Raw genomic sequence first — 19,568 nt, 5'->3', positions numbered from 1 at the left:
ATTTCACAGTTGATAAATGATTTGTAAAATTAGTCTCTAACATGAAAAAGTAATACACACCTAAATGCTAGTGATGGGAATGAAATGATCAGTTGCGGTACTTCACCTATAACTGAATAAACTTACAGTTTAAACAGGTTTTTATTTTGATGGAGTTCATTGAGCTGCAACTAAATATTTTTACACACAAATCATATCCATTGTGAAGCATGAATACATTTTGTCACTATAAATGGTGTTAACTAGCGATATATTACGATCATTTGCTCCTAATCTGGATAACAGCCATTATGTAAATTGTGTCAGACCCGATTATGCAACCGATTTGTGTCAATTTGAAAATGTATTAAGTACATGTATGTCCATGTACCGTGATGAACCATCATTGGCGTACGAATCAATGCTAATAAGCACCCCGTTATCAGGAGTGCAGGAATTAACCCTCGATGTTAACTGCATTAAGTTTGTTCGGGTTTGGTAATCCGGAGTCGGTCAAAACTAGAATCTATTCACGATCTAGAAACTAGAAACACAGCCACAAAATACCATAAAACAATAGCCAATACCTCGTCATTTCACTCTGCACCAATATCAATATTGCACCAAGGTTCTTTTTATTTCAATTGCTGGGCTGCGTTTCGGTGGCGTCGAATGAATAAAGACATATCGGAAGAGCACGATGGGTCAAAATCGACTAAACTGTGGGATAGTAAATATTGAGATCCACATGTTAACATGATTGTTGTTACAACTGTTGTCCAATAACTGGCATTGTTAAATGCTAAGAAATGTACAAAATGTATATTGTGTGCTTGTTGTGTGATTTGTGATATCGTTGATTGATAAAAAGTTGGGTGTTTTTTTTGTTTTGTTTTGGGGTTTGTTTTTTTGTTGTTTTTTTTGGCGGGGGGGGGGGTATTAGAAATTAACACATGTAATTTTATCTGTGAAATTTTCGGGAAATCCCTCTGACCCCCTTAATAACAGAGTCTCCATGCGCCCATGAGCATCACACAACTTGCTGTTTCTACCCTACTGATTCACTGGTTTTGGTTGATTGAACTTGAGCTACATATAATGCAGAATCATTTTGGGAATGCGAAGATGGTCAACGTAGCACACAATTTTATAAGGACGTATGTGTCTTAATTGACTGAGTTACTCTTGTAGCTCTTCGAAATTCTTATATACATTTGGTATACTCTATGATGCATCCGACTTACTTGTAAATCCTTATCACAAACACGGCAATAAAACGGTAAAAATAAAGATTTCAAAAGCTGCTAATAAAGTAAGAATTTAGATACATTCGTTTCATAATTGAAAGTGAGGCCGAGAAATGGAAAGAAAGCAGATAAAAAGCAATATTAGTCTTAGAACACTGGATTTGGTGCTTATTACAGCACCTAGACATTACCAGTACAACTAAGAGCGAAAAAAACGTAGAAGCTGTGTCATTTCCAGTATAAATGCCACATGCAATCTATAAATTTGCCTGTAGTTTAATGGTAAAAGTAATTCTAGGATAAAGCTCTTAAGTTCAAACCAAAACACATTGATTTTTTGAACAGATCTGCAGACTTGAATTAGAGCCTAGGTCTCCCAAACCAGTTTTTGCTATAGGTCGCAAAAAATGTCACCGTTATAAATTTAACAACCTTATCTTCAAACAACACTAACAATTGGAGTACTCGTGAATTTCCAATTCGGTTGCAATACTGCCAATGTAAAGTTCAGTGATTGATATGGGAGAAGTGTAATATATTAGGCACATAAAAGAGACAGGGATCTTTGTTTTATACTTTCGGTATCACCATGTTAAAAAAAACCTCCAAACATCGCGACGTGTGTATGTAAGCAGCTTACATATCAATTCAGCGTTCCTTGCATATTCACACACAAAGTTATGGAAAAATTCAATATTATTTGCCAAGCCGAGGGAGAGATGAAACAAAAATCTTTCACATAGTGGATGCGTGCATATATTAAGTAAAGGAGAGTAAAGTATACGTCTCATAGATAGGAATGTTGACGACCGTGTGTACATTTTTATTGAGCGGTTTGCGCGGCCATGTCTTCGTCAATTGTCTATCGGTGCGTATCGCCATACTAACTGGAATTTCAATACAAGGAATCATAGTGGTGGTTTAACCTTTCACAAAAGAGTCTCTGACCTTATAAAGGATTATTTACCAGTGTTGAGACAAGTATTTTTCAAAATTAAAGGTAGGCCAACGTTTTAGTTTTACATGTGTATTGATTATGCATAATGTATAATATCAACCTTATTTAAATTTAGAGATACTTGCTGTGTAAATAACTTTTGGTCATGGAAAGTTTTGCGAAAGTTTGAGGGTAATTACAATAATATTGTATCACTAAAATTTCAAATTTTGGATTATAATGATCATTCAGCCAAGATCACATAGCTATACAAATAATTGGTGTACCTTTTACTTTGATATCTTAACAGATGATTCTGTTGATGTCCGTGGTTTCGATTCCCCGGTTGTACGTGACAAGGAGTAGGGTCGCCTGTCCAAGCTGCTAAAGACCCATGCGCTCAAGCGAATTTTTGAAATAAAATTGAACCATATAATAATCCCGAAATGACCTAGTTTGTGTCGAGTGGACGTTCAACCTGTTGATTTCCCGCGGCTATAAAGTACTAATGGCGATACTGCTTCTGGTTTAGTTTTGCAAGTTTAAGTACTTAACTATTGTGTGTACTTTTTGTCTCATAACAATGGAAAATAACATCGACTTTAACGTGATGATTCTCCTAATGTTCCTAGGCTATCAAATAATACGTCGACGGGTTTAGTTTTGCGTACTTAACTATTTTGGGTACATTGACTTTAACGTGTTTTGAGATGTCACCATGGTCGTATAACAATTAAAAAGTGAGAGAGAGAGAGAGAGAGAGAGAGAGAGAGGAAACGTCGACTCAACACATTTCGGGACTAACGTATGGTTCAATTTTATTTCAATAATTCGCTTGCGCTTAGGGGTCTTTAGCTGTGCGAGGAAACCAGAGGACCAAGAGGAATTCCACGAGGTTGGAAAGGCGACCCTAATCCGGGAAATCGAAACCAAGTCACTTGAGTCAATGACATACTTTATGATCTAACGCGTTCAAACATTTGGCCAACCAACCACAAATAAAGTTATGTTAAAATAAGACCTTATTTTCTAAATTCACGTATAAATTTCACTATATCCTTAAAATTAACAAGTGAAAAGTGAGAATACGACAGTAAATAAATCGAGTTCCGCATAGTCTTTAAATAATTACTGTAGTAGAGCTTACCACATATATAGTTCAGGATTTAATTAGAGCGACATAAATTTGATGTGAATATTAAAGCAACTAAACCTCTGATTTAGGTGAATATAAACTATTCGATTGGGTTGGTCTTGGTTAGAGGTGGGTCAAGCTCTATCTATACGATTAGATTTTTATATCTAATTTGAGACTATAATATGATCACTAGGAATGAGAATTTTGCCCAGACAGTGGCGTTTTCACCTACTGCCAACGTGTACTTTGGTGAATCTTCGAACTACCCCTCCGCCGATACTCGTGTCATATATTATGGTATATCCCATATTACATAAGGTATTTATATACAAATCCAACACCAAAGTGTAAAGTGTTGGCCCATTGACTGTGCCTAAAAGGTCAGCTTAGATTATTGGGATTAACGCAGTGTCCTAATTCCAAGGTAACAATTTATTTACCACCATACGCTGGTCATTTTAGTTTTATAACCAATTTGAGACCGTTCTTTATTGTGTCACATTTTCACTAAAGAGAACTAATTGAATGGGAGCTGTGTATGTTTGATACAAATATTTTATTTCAATGGGTCTTTGTGCTTTGCATTTGATTAAAAGTCTTCACTTAAGATAACACAGAAATCTATATCTGATTAAGGTATCTGTAAAAATAATGTAGTTAATTATCAGCTATAACTTTGGAAATGAATGCATGTGAACTTTAGCAAACAAGTAGAAATTTGATAACAACCAAAGCTAAAAGACTTTCATTTTCAATTTCCTTTAAATGTGATTGTATTATACACGGATAGCGCTAATCGTATTTTAGTCTCTGTGTGGGTGAATGGATTGGGTTGGTACTCTGAGTGTCTCTGATAATTGGCTTTGGTCGAGACAATCCGTGAAACACTGCCGCAAATTTAATTTTCAAATTGATATATGTTTTTTTACTGAAAGTCTGAAGACGTGAACATGGGGATAACAGTCTATGAAAGGATAAGTCAAAAGAATTATTATTTTCTTTCAATGGGTTAACTTGGTGTTATAGTATGACTACACCCGTATTCTGTTATTTACCTGTTTAGGTAGCGCCTGACGTTGTTTTTGTACCATGTTGGTATTGTTTGTCACGAAACGATATGTAAGGCAGTTTATTTTACTTTGCCCATGCAGCGACTGGGAAAGGGCGATCATCAATAGCATTTTCACTTCTATAAGTAACGTCAAAGACAAAAGAACGCACAGACACTTTTATCTTCTTATCATTCAACAGTTAGTCATTTGTGCACCACTGTGGTCACTACCCCTATATTATCTTTTAGCAAAATTCAATCGCATCAATTAGCTATGATGAGTAAGGTTTGTGTAGTTAATTTTGTCTGTAATGAAATGATATGAAATGGGGTTTAACGCCCCACTTTACTACATCAAAGGTGTTGATGAAGACGGGTATACACGACGCTGAGTGCTGTGGGTTGGGTTGGGCTGTGAGGATTTGTCCCCAGAGCGGCCTTACAACTAATGCTTATTTCGAATTCCAACTGTCAAGGGTTCTTTTAGATTCACGTCAACGGCTAGGCCAGCATCAAAATTCATGTTTGGAGGTTACACGCGGATAGATATCTTCTTCATCGCTAGAAATTGTTTTGCTGTTTGCGATATAATTTTAATATATTAAAATATATTAACTTGTTCGTGTAATCAAAGTATCTACTTTACAACATACTTTTGTACGATTGTTGTCCTCCGTGGGATATGATGTAATAGGAATGTACAGCTTGGTTAATTATCAAGCGATAACATGTACCTTACCAATTGATTTTTATACACTTGGCGGCCCGGGTGCCAAACATTCTCTTTAAAGCATACAATTCTGTCCATCAGGAATTGAAGTCTAGACACCTTATGATTAAGACTTACACATTTTTGATTGTAATATCTCTAATTAAATCGATTGGGGTGTGCCATCATGGCGGTACACATGGAATCTAAATATTAAGGTCAGACATACGCACTACATGTAAATGTACGTTATTGCTTTCTTTGTTGTAAACATCCTGACAAATTTGTAACAAATTAATAGCTAATGTAATCTTAAATTCCCACCACCGCTTAGCAAAAAAAAACCAACCCTAAACAAGGATCAAGATAAATTACACTGAAATGAATAAGTTAGGACGACAGTCTCCAACTCAGCCTAAATAGATTCTGTAGGATTTGCAACTCTGACGTGCCAAATCGCTTTAGATTCAAGCATTAAGGATTGTCGCATCTACTATGCTCTCTCATTTTACAGAACGCAGAATGTATAAAGCATGGTTAATCCGACTAAATGTCTTTTGTCGCATCTACTATGCTCTCTCATTTTACAGAACGCAGAATGTATAAAGCATGGTTAATCCGACTAAATGTAAAATTCATTGCTAAATAAATGTTGAATCTTAATGCATGTAATTATTAACATCTAGAATCAGTAAAAAAGAATTCGTTGTTTTAAGGTCACAATAATCGGTGATCAGTGACATTTTCAGCTATGGTGACAGGCATCACAATTATATCAACCCAAATTGTATTTTCTACCCTAACATGAAGTCGTGCTGACATTCCAAATTATCGCCATAAAAGTTCACTAAAATAGTTTTCGTTTCTTTTATTAATTAGGCCTAACTCAATGATACCCGGCAAAACGTTACGGATCAGTTCAGGCTTACTAGTTACACGATGATAAGTTGGCCGACTGGGGTAAACTACAATTTATATGGAATTGGGAATTTTATATTACCCTCGAGCATTATATAATTGATAAATATTGGAGGATTATTCCGGGAGATGAGTTATGTCGTCTGCTTCGTAAGAGTTGGCCTGCATCCAAGGCCAGATGACTGTAGTGGATCTAGAAAACTAGTTATTGTCGATGTGACTTTGGAATATGTAATATCCATCAAAATGATATATGGGATATAAATACCAATTTGCCGGTATACACCTTGACTAGAGATTAACTATCTTGGTGGGACTTGGAGACATTGATGTAGGTAGGATTATTTCCTCTTGTATTCATTAATCATGATTCGTTAAAGGCGCATTATCATGGAAAGTCATTCCCTCATTTGCTTACTGCCATGCCTTTCCTCGTTTATTCCTATACATATTTTCTTTTAAAAAAAAGAGAGAGAGAGAGAGAGAGAGAGAGAGAAATGGGGTTTAACGTCCACTCGACACAAACCAGGTCATTTCAGGACTAACATATGGTTTCAGTTTAATTTCAATAATTCGCTTGCGCGTAGGGGTCTTTAGCAGTGGGAGGAAACCAGAGTGCCCGGAGGAAACCCACGAGGTTGAGAAGGCGCCCCTATCTCCATGCCACATACGCTCACACCAGGGATCGAAACCACAGCCGCAAGCCAGAGGTGACCGGCCAGCTAGAGGTCGAAGCGCGGCACTCTAGACCACTAGGCCATCCCAACCCCCCCCCCCCCTAAAAAAAAGAAAAAAAAAGTGAAATCTAGGTGACAATATTGTAAGTAATTTTCAATTGCATAGAGTTAAAACATACTCTTTCATAACCAACTGCAGACTTATTGCATTTCTCAAATACAACGTTTGGAAGCTCTAATTCTAACTTTTGTTGGAAATCAAAATAACGTTTCTTTACAGTGGGTAGCGACATTCTAAGTGAATTTGCATTTTCAACAATTAGTGTAATTAAAGGATAACTAAGCACGACAAATTATTCTTGGTTACATAGACTCAAAAGATTTCGTCAAAGGGTATGAATAATAAAGCAGATGGTCCGCCTGTTTATATCTATTATAACAATTAGAGGCATGACGATGGCAGCTACTAGAATCAAATTTCAATTCCCGCCCTATAATGAAGATGGCGTTCATGACGTCACTGTCAGAAGTGGAAATACACGAATGGTATTTAATTTCGACACACAACATAAACATAATATTTGACTTGATTTACTAAAACCAATAAATTATACCCTACATTCAAATCATTAATTGAAACTATAATATGTTGTCATGTACTGTTATAACCCATTCTACAGAAATACTATAAGCTATAACCGGAGAATCGTCGAGTGGAGAATGTAAATTATTTAGTTGTAATCGGGAAAATCAATGAGATAAAACAGAAATAACCTTGTTTTCTCTACAACCTGACCTTAGTTCGTTCTTTCTTCTTAAATATTGTTTTAATTGGATAAATATTGATTGTAATGTGACTTTTATTGTATAGAGTATTACTGGGTTATTGGATTTGTGCGAGATGGAACTCTGAGCGTCACCACTACTAGAAGCTAGATATTCATTTAAAGGGGCCGAACCTCTTACTCTAACTCTATATTTGTCATAATATTTGAAATTAAAAACACGAATTAAATTCCATATTGATCCATTTCCATCAATACTGATTTTGCTATCTTGCCGTGAAAATATGGGATCCTAAAATTCAATATTAAGACACAATGAATACTTTATAAATTATAGTCAGTATAAGAGTCGAGTAATCCATGGTTTTGTGCGCCATTTGTTATGAACAAAGAAAAACATATCCTAAAAGACGATTAGTAATGACTGATTCACAATCTATGAATAATAATAAAAAAACGTGTAAAATGCACTAACGCAGACGTAAACGTACGTCATTCAAGTTGCACTGTTCACGTATTTCACCGAACATAATTGATTAGATATTACAATAATTTATATACATTCATGTGGGCTTTTAGACCCATTTTCGTCTATTTAAGGTTCCAAAGAATAGAGCCAAACGCCCATTATTAAAGTACACTTCCACTTTCAGCAAGGCCAAAATTTTATGAACAGCCCAAATTGATTTTAAATGGTTAATATTATCTAATATGTCGACAAAATATGAGCTGATGATTATTATGAATACATAGGAGGAGGATGGAAGTGAATATAAAGTCTCGTATTTTTTATTGGCTCACCCAATAATCCGAATTTCGACCAACGCGATTGGTTATAAATTGTATTCTGGTAGCAGTGACTGCTGGTAGATAGGGTTTAATAGACAATAGGGTTTACTGTTGTATACAAATGGTACACATTTACTAGGTATGCCAAAGGTACCATGCCTTTCAATAATTCTCTTCATTTTAAAGTGTTAAGGTTAATGGCAAGAAGACATATTAATATTACGGTCAGACACATGGATAAATGGTCCGATAATCTCACTCATGCGTGCCAAATGGATCTCCTTGCCCCGAGGAAATAACCTTCGGGCAGCAAAACACCTGGCAAGAATTACAAGCATCAAATAGATTGTCCAATATGCGCTCTGTGTACATCTCAGAAATGTATGCGCTCAATGGTACCCTAGTGTGGATATACAGTCAAGAAAGATCAAATGCCAGCGTCAGACACTTTTATGAAGCCCTTTTTGGATAGGAGAGATGGGTCAGTCAGCGCCTGCCTGTCACTATCGCAGCGGTCCTGATAAGGTCATTTCTTTTTCATCCTCTCTGTCCCGGCATCCCCTGTACTAGCCTTGCCTCTTTAAGATAACCAAGTAGTAGCACTAGTAGTAGCAGTTAATAAAAGATTTAAACACAATGAAACTGAATTTCGATTTTAAGTCGTTTTCATATAAAATGTCATTACTTTTCAATTCCCCAAATTGCTCTCACATGTCTTACTTTTCGAGTTTTATATGTTGCATGGGTGTCATCGCTTTTAAATGCGACAATACAGTTGATTCTTTATTACGACTACTTGACATGAATGAAACCAGTAAAAGTTTTAATTAATGTATTGAAATGTTGGTTTTTTTCCTGTTTCAAGTCAGAATTTCTAGAATTAATGGTGGAGTGGATTGATTTCTTGGTTTGAGCTTATAAAAAATGTACGTCCATAGAATATTAATGAGATTTCTCAAGGTTTAAAGAGTCGGTCGGATAAAGGAAATCCAAGTAACATGTTTGTCTATAGGAAGGCATAGCTAGCAACGTTCAGCCCATCTTCACAATTTATTGCAAGGCATTCTGCCATTGACTGAAAGATGGTTTACGATATCGTCTATGATATAAGTCGTAGTGGTAGTAGTTGCAGTTGTAGTAAGCCTAGTAGCAGTAGCTATCTAACAGTCAATAGAGAATAAGAGGGCTGGCTGAAAAGTTTTAAGCCTATCTGTGAAAGAACTGTACAAAGTCGATGGATTCCATTTATTTTTCTACATAGTCCCTTTCGAGATGTACACACTTTTGTCAAAGATTTTGCAAAGCCTGGATGCCAGTCAGGAATAAATTTTCTTTAGTCACCCTAGGAGGTGGTTCAAAGCTGACATGACATCATCATTACTAGGAAAATGACGACTGGTTAGTTCCTTTTTCATTTTTGAAAACAGGTCTCATCCTTGGTTACAAATCTGACCAATCAATAAATTTTCAAGATCTGCTTGAAAACGGCGCAGATTGTCACGGGATGTCATGAATCTGACACGTTTCTGATTCGCAGGCAAGATCTTTGGCACCCATCTTGCAGGTGGAAGTCTGGTGGGGCCAAATCGGGCCAGAACATTACCAGGATCTGCTTCAAAACGGTGCAGATTGTCACCGGGCGTCATGAATCTGACATGTTTCTGATCCGCAGTCAAGAGCTTTGGCACCCATCTTGCAGAAAGTTTTGTCATACCTAACTCTTTGGCGAGAATGTGCTCAACCCTTCCATAAGAGATGCCCACAACACTGGCAATATGTCGAGTGGTCAATCGTGGGTTACCGCCAAGGCTATCTCTGTTACGCTTAAAGGAGCTAAATCGCTAATATTTGAGAGCTAGAAATTGACACAAATGGAGCGCAACGAATATAACAATGTAGTATAACAATGAATGTATATAAACTGATTTACATTCCATCGTTTGTGTTTTTACAATAATTTCTAATCAGTTATGTTCGGCGAAATACGTCAGAAGTCTCAATCGAATGGCAATCTCTAGCGTCTGGTTAATCCAGTCTACGCCGATAGTATTTATTGCGTGTGCTCTCCAGATAAGAATATGATGTCACCGTTTCACATGACTTGTGGAATATGTCTAGCCTTGTTCTTCGAAACGCATTATGGTACACGATTCGTGTACCAATGGTGAAATGTTTATTTTGTCTTAAATATTGGATATCAGAAGTCCATCTTTTCCCGCTAAGATCACAACATCAATGTTGATTTAAATTGACAAATAATTCGTGTTTTCACTGTCGAAGATTTTGGATGATATTGAGTTAGAGACTTAGCTACTTTAAATTCTGCAGTCCACTTCTTTACTGTGGAAAGGGAAGGGCTATCATACCCTAAAGTGGAGACCACGTGGGCATGTATCTGTGTTTAGATTAGTCCTTTCAGTTGCAGGAACTTGATGACTGCCCTATAGCAAGTTTTGTCGATTTCTGTTGATTTCAATGGGTACGTTTACTCGATGGTCTGGTAAGAAGACAATAATAACACTACAATTGCAGTTCTTATGTTTATGATTCATTCAATGAATGTACTTGTTGGTGGCAAAAGTTTGTTTCGACCCAATTGATCTATCCTTTTTAGACATAGAACATTTCAGCGAGCCCTCGTGGCTTTTATTACCATTGACATGAAGAATTATGGCCGACATGTACTATCATTCATTCGTGTTCTTGTCATTTACATATTGATTTACAAAATGGATTCCGCCCATCATATAAATAAATAATTTATTTCGTCTCGTATATTCTATATGAATGCTTGACGATGAATGCTAACACAAAAACAACGATTGAATAAACATATCCAGTTATACAATATCATAAAATTCACTTTATAAATTGACATGAAATATAACATATGATACCGTTTGAACAAACACTAGTTAAAGGGACATTTGCAAAATTTAATGCCCATGGGATATTTAGCTAGATATTTGATGGCCTAGAGATTTCCGGACAATAGTTTATAGTAGCAATCAGTAATACGTAAGCCTAGATAGACGTATGCTACCCGGTACATATGGTTTCAAAATATGACCCCTTTCAAACATTATCGATAAACGCATCCATTATCGTAAACTTAATGCTGCTAAAGCAGGCACCTTTTGAAAATTAATATTGCCTTGAATGCACTTGATAATCGCGTCGTAAACCAATCTTAAACAAAATCCGCGAAAGTGTTGACGAGTTCCTAGGTTATGCTGATGCTAGGTCTTACGCACATAACCAAACCATTTGAGAGGGAACGCATAATTACAATGTTTCGACGTGTTTATTGGGTCATTGGTAGCTCACAAGGTCAGCTTTATCTCCATGGAAAATTACACGTTACTGTCACATTTATTAATTTATCAACTGGGCAATATCGCGGTCAGGCAATCATATGGACCAGTGACACAGTATCGAGTGTTATATAACAGCCACTACACACACCACTTTATTCATTTTTGAGCTAAATCTGCAGGAAGCATACCATTGATTTTCTATCAATTCCAGTGTTCTTTATTTACAGCGATGTCATCCACATTTGTTTTTTTACTTGTATACCTTGGAAATGTAACGCGTGCTATGAGTTAATTTACGCACCATTTCTCTTTATGAGATCGAAATTGATATTGGAACCTGGTCTTTGGTATTCTAGTCGGTTATTCGATAACCGTTCTTCAGCAGTTTGTTTTAAATATCAGCGACTGCTCTAGTCACCTGAACAACTAAATAGGCTTTGACGGCACTTGTTGGTGATTTATATCTTTTGTAGTAGCAGAAACCTATATTCATGTGATATTAGAAAGCAAGTTTGAAGTGTAAATGAATAACACAATAACATACAAATATGAAAAGTTCACGCAGTATTGTTGCTGACATTTTCTACCCACATGTTTGTAACACAATTCTCAATATCCTGATGTCTGATAAAACGACAGTCATCTTATGCGGACCCGCACTATTATACTATTTACTGCAGTTGATATATGATAAGAAACCCGCCTATAACACAGAACTTTTAAATCAATAATTTTAATATATAGAGTTCCAAAACCCGGACTGAAATATAAAATTCCCAATTGACTGTTGCGTAAAATGTTACATAATACAACGGAATCTATAACGCTTAATGTGGATTTCAGTTGGTATTTAATATTGCCCATTAGCTATATGTTTGGCGTGCCCTTTGCACCCACACTATGATTAATTTCCCCACAATACAGTAGGTAATTGACTGCTATGAATATATGATCACAGACAAAAGCCCACAAGGGAGTTTTTGTCAACAGCGCCTAAAGTATTGGAAAAAGTGATGACAAAGAAATATATGTTATAGATAATGCATACTCTATAGATCATGTCCGAAATTTAATTGATTTCATAAAGAATTGGCAATATTGTGAATAATTGAAATTTTGACGAAGCGCCGTAATATTGTTTGTACTGGATTAACTATTTATGAAACCCGCCGACAAGAATAAATAGGTTGAGTGACAATTAAGGAAGATATGCTGGTCATAAGAGCCCGTGTATGTCTCAACAAGCCATCTTTTGTCACCAATTAATGAGCATGATACAATCACAGACAAGGAAGAAGCTACTGTACATTTGGCCGGTTGTTTTACAGAATATGAATTACCCAAAACCTATCGGGTAGATGGTTTGAATTACTTAAATCTACCAAGCCCTTATTCCATTCTACCAGGCCTTAAAGATTACAAATGTTACAAGCTTACTGTATATAATAATACGTCCCCTCCAGATTAACTTGGTCAGGTAGACAACCCGGATACTTTTTTTGACTAAAAGTATAGTAGTTCTAATAACCTAAAAATATAAAGTTATACACTAAAGTGATTAGTAAAATCATAACAAAAATATAATAGGAAACGAAATCGAGATCTGCCAACCGCTAGTCTTGCAGACGGCTTTGAAAGATAATAAGATACGGCCAAGTGACAGACATGCTCGTTCTGGCGGTATTTTTAGATTTGAAAAAAAATAAACAGGATTTCCCGTTCATAAGTAAGTAATAGTCTTCTCTTTAATATGGACAATAATATTCTCTTAACTGTAGTTATGCAAATAGGACAAGCGTCAAAGAAATAATATTTGAGTGTTTTGGGGGAATTATATTGAATTTCAAATGAGTTTGATGAATGGAAAATGTTCTGAAAGATAAAAAATATAGAGAATGGGGGAGGGGGTGCGAAAGGTCTTCGTTTATGGTGCGGTTATGAAATTTTATCAATAAAGACGTGTTGTCAATTACTACCCATTCACCGAGGAGTAGTTGCGGCGGAGTTCGATAACTATAAAAGTTTAATGAAACGTAACAGCCTAAGAGAGCTGCACGACGCCTTACAGATTCTAATACAATTTTCTTTCTAAAGAGTTTCCGGTAAGCAAGTATGTAAATAGCACTACTTCACAACTAAATATATAGAAATCTGTCCAGAGTTCTCGATTAAAAAGTAGAATATATCCATGTATAGAGACGGCACCAAAGTTTACAATGTCAGTCGATATGTTAAAACATATTCCACATGTACATAAAACATCATTGTCAGTAGTAAATTATCCTTCTTAAATTTAAACAAGATAATCTTTAATTTTAAATTACTCAATTCCAGACCAATCTAAACAGATTTCGTAATTTATAGGGCTATATCACTCCTTATGTAGAGTTGACATAAGTTAATTCCAAGTAAAGATGTACCTATTCTTTCTATTTTTAATAATATTAAATCACTGAAGTCGATTAACTTGAAATTAAATCTGTCTGGGTATCCCATGGAAGAATCCCTGTAATAACAATGTCATACGAATAGATATTTATTAGGTGGATTATTGAGTAAAGATTTCTTATCTTTAAGTGCGCCATCTCGGCTGTTCTAGGTTTAAACCGGGTGTTCCATAAAAGGTTTCTTCTGACTTTGAGCCTAGTGTAAAGGGTAGCGTCCGGTGTACTGAATGACATACTAAAATTGGATTAACAGAAAGTCTCAAATTTCGAAGGTAATCCTGTAGTACTATCGGACTTCCTTGTTGTGTTTGTTTTCTTCGTGATCCTAATATATAACACTACAGGTTAGATAGTTCCTACAACTTTATTGTTTAGCTGGAATGGCTTCGAAGGTTCCTCGTTCTCAGTAAATAATAGCTGCTTGGAATACCTGGGTGAGCTCTGACCAGTCTCGCTCAACACCCTCCTTTATAACCCCCTAATTTATGCACGTCTTAGATTGACCTTGACGTTAATTTCCATCCCAAATATGGAATAAACCTCTCCATTTATCAAGACCGGGGGGAGGGGGGGGAACATTGCCTTATTTGGTCTACCAACCATATTTCAATAAACAGACAGAATTTGATGGATATTTTGACAATGGTTAGGATTTTGCAAAAATATCACTGCAAAAATATACATGTAAATATACCATTCACGTTCATTAAGTACGTGTGATTTGACTCTATAGAAAGAGTGAAGCAACAATTTTTCAAAGACCCAATATTGTCTTAAGGACCAAAGTGTTACAAAAGTCCGGGATTTTAAGCAATTTTCTTTTGTATTGTACAACTGAAGACAAACACAAAGTCGTCAATTTTTAAGAGAAACACATCAAACTGACGCCATAGATTGTAACGGTTAAACTTTTATATGACATGGTTTTCATAGATGTTCTGTGCTTTCTTGAACCATTTTCGGGGATATCATTACCCTAGAAACATACTGCCCAGAATCCAAACTTATGTACATATGAAGACTGACCCGAAAAGCATTAATTTATATGTCCATTATACATTTATAGTGTATTAAAAACCACTGGATATATCTTCAAATGAAAGAATAAACCTAAAAGCATTAATTTACATGCTTATGATACACTTATAGGGTCTTAAACCAAAAGTGTTGGGTTTTCTTGTACATTGATTTCACTAATGGGGGAGCCACGGTGGCTAAGACGCTGGCTCGCTAACCTGGAGGTCAGTATCAGTATCATCCAAAGTCTTCGACATTGAAAACACGAAATATTTGTCAATTTAAATCAACATTGATGTTGTGATCTTATCGGTAAAAGATGGGCTTCTGATATCCAATATTTAAGACAAAATAAACCTTTTACCATTGGTACACGAATCGTGTACCATAATGCGTTTCAGAGCTATTTATTTTGTAACAAGGGACTTGAAGAACGAGACTAGATATATACAAGTCATGCCAAACGGTGACCCCCACATTCTTATCTGGAGAGCATGCGCAATAAATACTATTGGCGTAGACTGGAATAACCAGATGCTAGAGGTTGCCATTCGATTGAGACTTCTGGCGTATTTCGCCGAACATAACTGATTTGAAATTGGAGTAAAAACGGAAACGGTTGTATGTAAATCAGTTTATATACATTCATATTACATTATTATATGCGTTGCGACCCATTTGTGTCAATTTCTAGGTCCCAAATATTAGCGATTTAGCTCCTTTAAATAAATGCAAAAATGCCTAAAAACGTTTTGCTGCCATTTTTTAGGGGTAAAATGATAAATTGACTGGACTAAACTCTATCCATGTAAAATCGAGACGTCGTGTTTACTGTTTACAGGAAGACGTAGATTTCATTTTTGTGGTCTTTGCTCTGTATTTCTTACAAACGCAAGAACAGTGTATCAAAGTTTGAGCATTGTTGGCCTTTCTTCTCGGCTTGTTCTAGTCTAACTCTTGTTGTAATCTCTTCTATGGAAAAGTTTGACGACCCATTATAACACCCATCGAAACGGTTTAGGGGAGACACTTCGTACAAGGTGTACTCTTGCTTTTAGCTATAGCGAAAAAGACTGCGAAAGTAATACTTTTTACAGTTTCAAATTCTGCGAATGTGATTGATTTATAAGTGGTAGTTAAAACTATGGAAATATCATGGGTATTCCAGTATTCTACTTTAACAACTGTGATTTATATCTGCTACTCTCTAACGTGTCAGTAAGATTAAATTAACGTTATATTTATGAGCGTCAATGTCGCTCTTATATAATTATCTTAATGATTATCGATGATTTATTCCACCGAGATAAATTTTATTCAGCTCTCTATTGCATGTAATATGTGCTGTGTGAAATATCAGTTCTTTAGTGGTTATCAATTTGCGTACTCAAACTTTCAGACTTGAATCTTTTTTTTATAATTGTGAGTTACATTTGGGTCCGAATCGTTTAGATCTATAAACCCCTTACGCTAATTTGCTTTGATCTTAGGTGTACACCGAATAACCATATCATGGTGGCTGAACTGCAATTTCCAAACTTTATACACCATTTCGTGTTGTCTTTTCTGCATTTGCCCCTTGATAAATGTGCCCATTTCTGATGTTATAAAACATAAACTAATAAATGTCCTTGGGGATTAAACAAATTTTAAAACATATCGGTCCTTTTATAATCTATACAGGGGCTATTATAATAAGTTTAAAGCGTGCTGATTAGTCAATATTAATTACTTATTAACAAAATATTTAGTCTATTTTGGGGAAAAATCGGCCCCCCTCCCCCGATGGGCGCCTTTGGCGCCCTTTCCATTGGACGCAATACGAAGCCAACGACCAACGTGCCCATATCAGTATGGGCGCCACATCAAGCCGAGGGTCACTTGGTTTTATGGGCGCCTCGCAAATCATGTTATAAATGAGGCGCCTCCAAATGGTGAGACGCCTCAAAATGACTCACACGATTAGCTCCACAACTTGATTGATGGGGAGCACAAAATGGCTTGATCTGTGGGGTGCCTTATCCAGAAGCGTCCAAAATCACCGCGAACTGTCAAGTGTAGGTACTCTGGCGCCCCCAGAAGACTCTTTGCCCCCACCCCCCATCCCCAACAATTTTGGGCTAGCTACGGGCCTGTTTCTTTTGGACGTCAGTATGGCTCAACAACTAACTAAGCAGCAAAAGAAATGTCAGGTTGGTAAGTTACTCTGAATAGACGCATTGCATAAAACTTGCCAAATGTTTTTATTGTATATTTGTGACCACATCTCCAACTTTACCTGGGCAATAAGGCTCCTTCCCGAACACAGAATTGAACCCAGGAAATGTTCTCATAAACGCAACCTGACTTCTGAGATGGTAATGTGTTCTCCATGATTTTTATGTAACTCATTCTGCACGTGCTGTTCACCCCGACTAGCCCTATAAAATGCACCCCCATACCTGGTTGAATCATTCACACTACTACATTAGCAGCATGCCACGACTCACGACAGCTCAGAGGAACCAGGCGCTTGGAAAACTTGACGCTGGCCACACTGCCCAGTCCGTTGCCAATCACTTCCAGGTCAATGTTCGGGCCATCTACGAATTTCAGCAACGCTTTCGGGCCACCAACACCACGGATGATCGCCCCCGAACTGGTAGACCAAGGGTTATCACAAGGCAACAAGATCGCCATGTTGTGCGACATCACGTGCAGAATCCCTTCACACAGGCATCTGAGACAGCACGTCAGACAGTGGGAGCACACGGAAGACCGATCAGTACCGATGCAGTGCGCCGACGTCTCACCAGAGAGAACATCCATTGCTGTAGACCTTACCGTGGACCGATCCTAACCCCTCGCCATCGACATAACCGTCTACAGTTTGCCCAACAACACCAGAACTGGCGACACAGGCAATGGAGAACTGTTCTGTTCATAGATGAGAGTCGGCATTGCGTATCAACTGCAGCTGGCAGAACCAGAATATGGCGTCGACGTAGCCGGCGTTATTCTGACCAATGTGTCATGGAACGAGACTCGTGGGGGGGAGGGGGTAAAAGCATCTTGGTCCAGGGAGAGGAGGTGGCATCACAGCAATGCGCTACATCGATCAAGCTCTGAGACCCCACGTCATACCACATTTTGCACGTCATCGAAACAAGGTTTTCCAGCATGACAACGCCCGTGCCCACACCGCCAGAGTTACTCGGGACTTTCTACAGCAGAACGGTGTCAACGTTATGCACTGGCCAGCCCTTAGCCCAGACTTAAACCCGATTGAACATCTTTGGGATGAAATTCAGGGGAGACTTAATAACGTCGTACCGAGACCAAACACAGTCGGTGGATTGCGCCAGGCTTTTCTGAGGGTGTGGTTCCAGGTGCCAATGGCGTTCATCAATCGTCTGGTCTACTCCATGTACAGACGCTGCGCTGCTGCTATTGACACTCGCGGTGGACACACCAGATACTGATGTATGGACTGTGTACAGACTCTAAACGTTCTCGTAATGTCTTGGAATTGTGATAAATTAATCACTTAAAAACTGTTTTGATCCATGTAGTAAGTCGTTTTCTTCGAGAATGATTTGATTAAAGTGCCTTTCTGATTTTAAAATCGCACTGACGTTTTTTGGTTTTTTTTTTGCTGTTTAGTATATTTACTAAATAGATCAAAGCATTTTGTTGTGAACAGTATGTTGACACATTAGTGATTAATTCATCACAATTCCAAGACAGTCTATACATCAGTATCTGGTGTGTCCACCGCGAGTGGCAATAACAACAGCGCAGCGTCTGTACATGGAGTGAACCAGACGATTGATGAACACCATTGGCACCTGGAAACACACTCCCAGAGAAGCCTGGCGCAATCCATAGGCTGTGTTTGGTCTCGTTACGTCGTTATTGGGTCTCCTCTGAATTTCATCGCAAAGATGTTCAATCGGGTTCAAGCGTTGTTTCGATAACGTGCTGTGATGCCGCCTCCTCTTCCCAAGATTTTGGAACACCACAGGATCTACTCTCTGGTTCAGGCCGATTTCACCCCAAACCATTATGCTTGGACCTCCCCATGAGGGCGGCCACGGTGGCTAGGTGGGTAAGGCGCTGGCTCGCTAGCCTGGAGGTCGGGTGTTCGATCCCTGCAATGGCCGAGAAAGTTCATCCCGATTTTCCGACGTGGTTTCCCCTTGTCAGTGATGAAGGACGGAGGTCCCGTGTAAACATTGGAATGCACGTAAAAGATCCCTTGGCAGTTGGAATTCGATATAAGAGTAGGCGATAGTGTCGCTGCCCAGGCAAAATTTCCCTCATAGCACACTGTATGGCGTATGCCCGTCTTCATTAGCCCAGTCGGGGCAGAACAGTAGTCTCGTTCCATGACACATTGGTCAGAATAACGCTGGCCATGTTGATGCCATATTCCGGTCCTGTCATCTGTAGTTGATACGCAATACCGACTCTCATCTGTGAACAGAACAGTTCTCCGTTGCCTGTGTCGCCAGTTCGGGTGTTAGTGTGCAAACTGTAGACGTTCACGTCGATAGCGAGCGGCGAGGATCGGTCCAC

At 37.8% G+C, this 19,568-nt stretch overlaps 1 protein-coding gene across 4 annotated transcripts in view; it reads left to right on the top strand.

Moving 5' to 3' along the window:
• Positions 1 to 2,038: 2,038 nt before the first annotated feature.
• LOC126811913 (synaptotagmin-7) overlaps positions 2,039 to 19,568 on the top strand; it is a 113,024-nt gene continuing 95,494 nt past the window's right edge. For 2 of the 4 annotated variants that reach the window (XM_050537968.2, XM_050537962.2), the window contains exon 1: positions 2,039 to 2,226. The gene's annotated coding sequence lies outside the window, so the exon portion shown is untranslated. The remainder of the gene's footprint in view (positions 2,227 to 19,568) is intronic. The other 2 variants (XM_050537967.2, XM_050537969.2) reach the window with 2 other exon arrangements.

This window comes from Patella vulgata, chromosome 2 (assembly GCF_932274485.2).
Source record: "Patella vulgata chromosome 2, xgPatVulg1.2, whole genome shotgun sequence".
Lineage (NCBI taxonomy): Eukaryota > Metazoa > Mollusca > Gastropoda > Patellidae > Patella > Patella vulgata.
The sequence above is the reverse complement of the archived record's forward strand: the minus strand, read 5'-3'. Positions and strand labels throughout refer to the sequence as shown.